Raw genomic sequence first — 7,011 nt, forward strand, 5'->3', positions numbered from 1 at the left:
CCTTTTCCGCGTGAAGCCAGCGGCCACCTCCCGCGGCCAAACAATGGCTGCGTGAAGCCATCGGCCACCTCCCATCAGCCAAACCTTGCCCGCGTGAAGCAAGCGGTCAAGACCAGCAGCCAAACAAAAGCTGATGGAACAGGAGACGCACTTGATCGCCACCATCAGCGGCCACCTCCCGCGGCCAAACCTTTTCCACGTGAAGCCAGCGGCCACCTCCCGCAGCCAAACCATTCCCGCGTGAAGCCATCGGCCACCTCCCATCAGCCACCCCCCATCGGCCAAACCTTGCCCGCGTGAAGCCAGCGGCCACCTCCCGCGGCCAAACCATGCCTGCGTGAAGCCATCGGCCACCTCCCATCAGCCAAACCTTGCCCGCACGAAGCAAGCGGTCAAGACCAGCAGCAATACAAAAGCCGAAGGAGACGCACTTGATCGCCACCATCAGCGGCCACCTCCCGCGGCCAAACCTTTTCCGCGTGAAGCCAGCGGCCACCTCCCGCGGCCAAACCATGCCTGCGTGAAGCCATCGGCCACCTCCCATCAGCCAAACCTTGCCCGCATGAAGCAAGCGGTCAAGACCAGCAGCCAAACAAAAGCCGAAGGAGACGCACTTGATCGCCACCATCAGCAGCCACCTCCCGCGGCCAAACCTTTTCCGCGTGAAGCCAGCGGCCACCTCCCGCGGCCAAACCATGCCTGCATGAAGCCATCGGCCAACCCCATCGGCAAAACCTTGCCCGCGTGAAGCAAGCGGTCAAGACCAGCAGCCAAACAAAAGCTGATGGAACAGGAGACGCACTTGATCGCCACCATCAGCGGCCACCTCCCGCGGCCAAACCTTTTCCACGTGAAGCCAGCGGCCACCTCCCGCGGCCAAACCATGCCTGCGTGAAGCCATCGGCCACCTCCCATCAGCCACCCCCCATCGGCCAAACCTTGCCCGCGTGAAGCCAGCGGCCACCTCCCGCGGCCAAACCATGCCTGCGTGAAGCCATCGGCCACCTCCCATCAGCCAAACCTTGCCCGCGTGAAGCAAGCGGTCAAGACCAGCAGCCAAACAAAAGCTGATGGAACAGGAGACGCACTTGATCGCCACCATCAGCGGCCACCTCCCGCGGCCAAACCTTTTCCACGTGAAGCCAGCGGCCACCTCCCGCGGCCAAACCATGCCCGCGTGAAGCCATCGGCCACCTCCCATCAGCCAACCCCCATCGGCCAAACCTTGCCCGCGTGAAGCCATCGGCCACCTCCCATCAGCCAAACCTTGCCTGTATGAAGCAAGCGGTTAAGACCAGCAGCCAAACAAAAGCCGAAGGAGACGCACTTAATCGCCACCATCATCGGCCCTCCCGCGGCCAAACCTTTTCCGCGTGAAGCCAGCGGCCACCTCCCGCGGCCAAACCATGCCTGCGTGAAGCCATCGGCCACCTCCCATCAGCCAAACCTTGCCTGTATGAAGCAAGCGGTTAAGACCAGCAGCCAAACAAAAGCCGAAGGAGACGCACTTAATCGCCACCATCATCGGCCCTCCCGCGGCCAAACCTTTTCCGCGTGAAGCCAGCGGCCACCTCCCGCGGCCAAACCATGCCTGCGTGAAGCCATCGGCCACCTCCCATCAGCCAAACCTTGCCTGTATGAAGCAAGCGGTTAAGACCAGCAGCCAAACAAAAGCCGAAGGAGACGCACTTAATCGCCACCATCATCGGCCCTCCCGCGGCCAAACCTTTTCCGCGTGAAGCCAGCGGCCACCTCCCGCGGCCAAACCATGCCTGCGTGAAGCCATCGGCCACCTCCCATCAGCCAAACCTTGCCTGTATGAAGCAAGCGGTTAAGACCAGCAGCCAAACAAAAGCCGAAGGAGACGCACTTAATCGCCACCATCATCGGCCCTCCCGCGGCCAAACCTTTTCCGCGTGAAGCCAGCGGCCACCTCCCGCGGCCAAACCATGCCTGCGTGAAGCCATCGGCCACCTCCCATCAGCCAAACCTTGCCTGTATGAAGCAAGCGGTTAAGACCAGCAGCCAAACAAAAGCCGAAGGAGACGCACTTAATCGCCACCATCATCGGCCCTCCCGCGGCCAAACCTTTTCCGCGTGAAGCCAGCGGCCACCTCCCGCGGCCAAACCATGCCTGCGTGAAGCCATCGGCCACCTCCCATCAGCCAAACCTTGCCTGTATGAAGCAAGCGGTTAAGACCAGCAGCCAAACAAAAGCCGAAGGAGACGCACTTAATCGCCACCATCATCGGCCCTCCCGCGGCCAAACCTTTTCCGCGTGAAGCCAGCGGCCACCTCCCGCGGCCAAACCATGCCTGCGTGAAGCCATCGGCCACCTCCCATCAGCCAAACCTTGCCTGTATGAAGCAAGCGGTTAAGACCAGCAGCCAAACAAAAGCCGAAGGAGACGCACTTAATCGCCACCATCATCGGCCCTCCCGCGGCCAAACCTTTTCCGCGTGAAGCCAGCGGCCACCTCCCGCGGCCAAACCATGCCTGCGTGAAGCCATCGGCCACCTCCCATCAGCCAAACCTTGCCTGTATGAAGCAAGCGGTTAAGACCAGCAGCCAAACAAAAGCCGAAGGAGACGCACTTAATCGCCACCATCATCGGCCCTCCCGCGGCCAAACCTTTTCCGCGTGAAGCCAGCGGCCACCTCCCGCGGCCAAACCATGCCTGCGTGAAGCCATCGGCCACCTCCCATCAGCCAAACCTTGCCTGTATGAAGCAAGCGGTTAAGACCAGCAGCCAAACAAAAGCCGAAGGAGACGCACTTAATCGCCACCATCATCGGCCCTCCCGCGGCCAAACCTTTTCCGCGTGAAGCCAGCGGCCACCTCCCGCGGCCAAACCATGCCTGCGTGAAGCCATCGGCCACCTCCCATCAGCCAAACCTTGCCTGTATGAAGCAAGCGGTTAAGACCAGCAGCCAAACAAAAGCCGAAGGAGACGCACTTAATCGCCACCATCATCGGCCCTCCCGCGGCCAAACCTTTTCCGCGTGAAGCCAGCGGCCACCTCCCGCGGCCAAACCATGCCTGCGTGAAGCCATCGGCCACCTCCCATCAGCCAAACCTTGCCTGTATGAAGCAAGCGGTTAAGACCAGCAGCCAAACAAAAGCCGAAGGAGACGCACTTAATCGCCACCATCATCGGCCCTCCCGCGGCCAAACCTTTTCCGCGTGAAGCCAGCGGCCACCTCCCGCGGCCAAACCATGCCTGCGTGAAGCCATCGGCCACCTCCCATCAGCCAAACCTTGCCTGTATGAAGCAAGCGGTTAAGACCAGCAGCCAAACAAAAGCCGAAGGAGACGCACTTAATCGCCACCATCATCGGCCCTCCCGCGGCCAAACCTTTTCCGCGTGAAGCCAGCGGCCACCTCCCGCGGCCAAACCATGCCTGCGTGAAGCCATCGGCCACCTCCCATCAGCCAAACCTTGCCCGCGTGAAGAAAGCGGTCAAGACCAACAGCCAAACAAAAGCTGATGGAACAGGAGACGCACTTGATCGCCACCATCAGCAGCCACCTCCCGCGGCCAAACCTTTTCCACGTGAAGCCAGCGGCCACCTCCCACGGCCAAACCATGCCCGCGTGAAGCCATCGGCCACCTCCCATTGGCCACCCCCATCGGCCAAACCTTGCCCGCGTGAAGCCATCGGCCACCTCCCATCGGCCAAACCCTGCCCGCGTGGAGCCGCCAGGCTCCTCACTTGTTTTAGTTTTGATCCGGGTTTATACCGGTTTGAACTGGATTGACCCGGCTCCCTTTTATCCTTTATCTTATATTCTGTTTAGCAGCCACTTAGGGTTCTTAAGCTTATCTACTCTTGGTTTGTTGAATGATTGAGTACTTCTAAGTTTTTAATAGCAATTTCTCCTTTAAATCTCTTATTATGATTTCACAAAGATCAAACTCTTTCCTTTGTGTGATCATGATGATGAGTGAGTAGATCCTTAAAACTTTGGGCTAGGTAGATTAAGGAGATAGATGATTGATCTTTGATGTCTAAGGCTTTATTTATGTGTTTCCTATCTTGATTAGTGTTAATAATGCTAGATAGCCTTGATCATGCTTGAATCTAGACATTAGGATTTTCATGCCCATAAGATGTTTGATGAAATTCCCGAACCAAATTAATCAAGAGCTTTGTATTCCTAGCCAATGGAAATTGATGATTAGGGTGCTTAGTGGTATTTAGACTTGTTCTTAATGCATGCTTGCCTTGTGATTGCCTTTGGAAATAGTTGATTATCACTTGATTAGCATAGGAATCTCTATCATGGAAATGAATTGATTTGCATAAGTGTTCTTAGCCATAGGATTGTTCTTGATTGTTGCTTAGACATCTAGGATTGGTTAGCTATCTCCCAAGTCAATTACCTTGCCTAAGGTTCACTTGTTTAATCTTGATTTAAAGTTTGTTGCTAGTTGTGTTATGTTTCTTTGAGTTTGCATTGTTTGAATTGTCTTGTTTTCTTTCTTTGAATCAGTTTGTTAGTTATGATTGTTACAAAAGAACATTTTCCTGTTTAAGAATAGATTAAGCATCTTTGTATATTCTTAGTGAGTTGATTAATGCAAATTGTAGATTGATAATTTAATTGATAGAAAAATACTACATCAATATGTATTTAATATTAGTATTTTTAAAAATTATTACTTCAATATCCATATTCCATATCCTATTTAATTTGCATACCTGGTAGCTTGCTAAGCATAAATTGATTTATCTTATCAACATCACCATTTCTTGGACTTAGAATAGCTCTTTCCCTAAAGAACTTTGGATCAGTTCTGCTTGCAAAAATTTTCACCTTAGATTTTTGTAACTATTGCTTGAATAGAATTTCCACTTGTATTCATTAATAAATCATCCGGAATTTCTATCTCCACATCTCTACTATTTGTTTCGTTGATTTTGCCATCCCCGATATCAAAAAGCCACTTTGAAAAAGTGGCGAGAGCACCCGCATCCATACTATTATGTGCCTTGCCAAGTCTCAAATTTTCGGTAAGTTTAAGAACCTTACAACTATTCCAAAGAACAGATGAGTTGATAGATGCTAAAACTGTCGCTACTCTTCCTCCTTCTGTAATAACATGTAGAATCTGTCACACACCTCATGATATCTCGCAAACTCCTATCCAAAGTTTCGTAACAAAGCTTGTTCATCATTGGAGCCTCGTCCCATATTATGAGCTTTGCTTCTCTAATTAAGTCAGCAAGATCAGATTCGGCATCGATCGTACACACAGAATATTCATTAAGATTGATTGGAATACCAAATATTGAATGAGCCGTTCTACCACCTTCCAAAAGTAAAGCAGCTATACCACTTGAAGCAACATTCAGAACAATATTACCTTTAGACCTTATATCAGCACCAAGAATAGTCCACAAGAAAGTTTTCCTACTACCACCAAATCCATGAACAACAAACATACCACCTCTGTCGTGATTCACAAAGTGAATGATTTCTTCATAACACGTCTTTGCTCCTCAGTTAGCATAGGTAACAACTCATTGTATGATTCTTGTTGTTTATGAGGCTTATATATTCTCTCATCTGCGATAAGCCTATTTACACATGTGTTCATCATACTATTATCTGGTTTAGGAATTTTCTCAACGGCCGTAAGAGACGTCCTATTCGATCGCAACATCAGTTCTATTTCAGTTAAACATATATTTTTTATCTGAACATGTGTCAACATTAGACCTACAACAGTAAAGTTAAACACTTCTTTATAGTTTTGTTTGCGAAAAAATAAATTACATTCAATTAACAAAATAACAATTTGACTTGTGCGGGCAAAAACATTTTAAAAACAATTATTGGCTAAACTTTTTGTGGTCAAATATAACACTAATTCAATTCTTTTATAAATTTGTGTAGGCAAATATATTTTTAAATAATAGTTCAACTAATTTAACAAAATAAAAAGTAAATTAATTATAGGGCTAAAAAGGATTCCAACAAAAATGTAAATAGAAAAGAATTAACTAAAAGAGAAGCTATAATTTAATCTTCAAAAATAGTATTCATTTTGAGAATTTGTTAGAAATGCCCTTTTTGGCATACCATTTTCAAAAATGTCACTTTTTTTGAATATTTTCACTTTTGTCATCTTTTACACAATTTCCCTATGTTAAATTAATTTATAGAATTTTTTTTTTTTTGGTTTGGGTTCCCAATTTACACATTTAGGGTATAGTTTTTAAGGGATAGGGTTTAGTATTTGGAGTTTAGGGTTTATAATTTTGTCATTTTATATACTAAAATGGGGTATTTTTGAAAATGGACACCATCAAATGGTAATTTTTAAAAGTGACATAGAAAAAGGGGTATTTTTGAAAACCCTCCATTTATTTTCCATTTTTTAATAATTTAAAATGGGATAAGATTATTTTATTTCTAAGATTTTCTAATTTTAGTTTAAAAAATAATAATTCGTTTTTTTAAACATTTTATTTTTAAAAGTGAAAGAAAATAATTTGTTAAAATTACTCATATACATATTAATTGTCATGAACTTTTGTCTTATTTAGAATCTTTGTTATTCCTTTTGGTGATAGAATATTCAGCCGGAATAACATGGTTTTTCCTGAAATTTACAGCAACCCTATGAGATTTTGTCGAGATCACAAAAATGTGTCATATCTTCAAATTAAATGGATGTTTGTGGTATATCCTCACGAGATTTTCAGTTCCTTCAATCCAAATCAAACCGTTATAGTTATCTATAGAAGTTTAACATTTTAGAAAATATAAATTTTCTTGAAACAAATATTTACAAAAGATTTTATTATTGAATATTTGATTTCTAGTTTTTTAATTTTTGTTTAAAAAAAATTAGAGTAAAAAATAAAAGGTCTGTAGAAATTTAATAATTTTAAAAACAGAAATATTCTCAAAGAAATATTTGCAATATTTTGTACAGTATTTATTTTCTTTTACTTTAGTATAATACATTAATTTGCTGTGCACATGTGACTATGCCTTTTT

Source organism: Camelina sativa, chromosome 2 (assembly GCF_000633955.1).
Source record: "Camelina sativa cultivar DH55 chromosome 2, Cs, whole genome shotgun sequence".
NCBI classification, from domain to species: domain Eukaryota; kingdom Viridiplantae; phylum Streptophyta; class Magnoliopsida; order Brassicales; family Brassicaceae; genus Camelina; species Camelina sativa.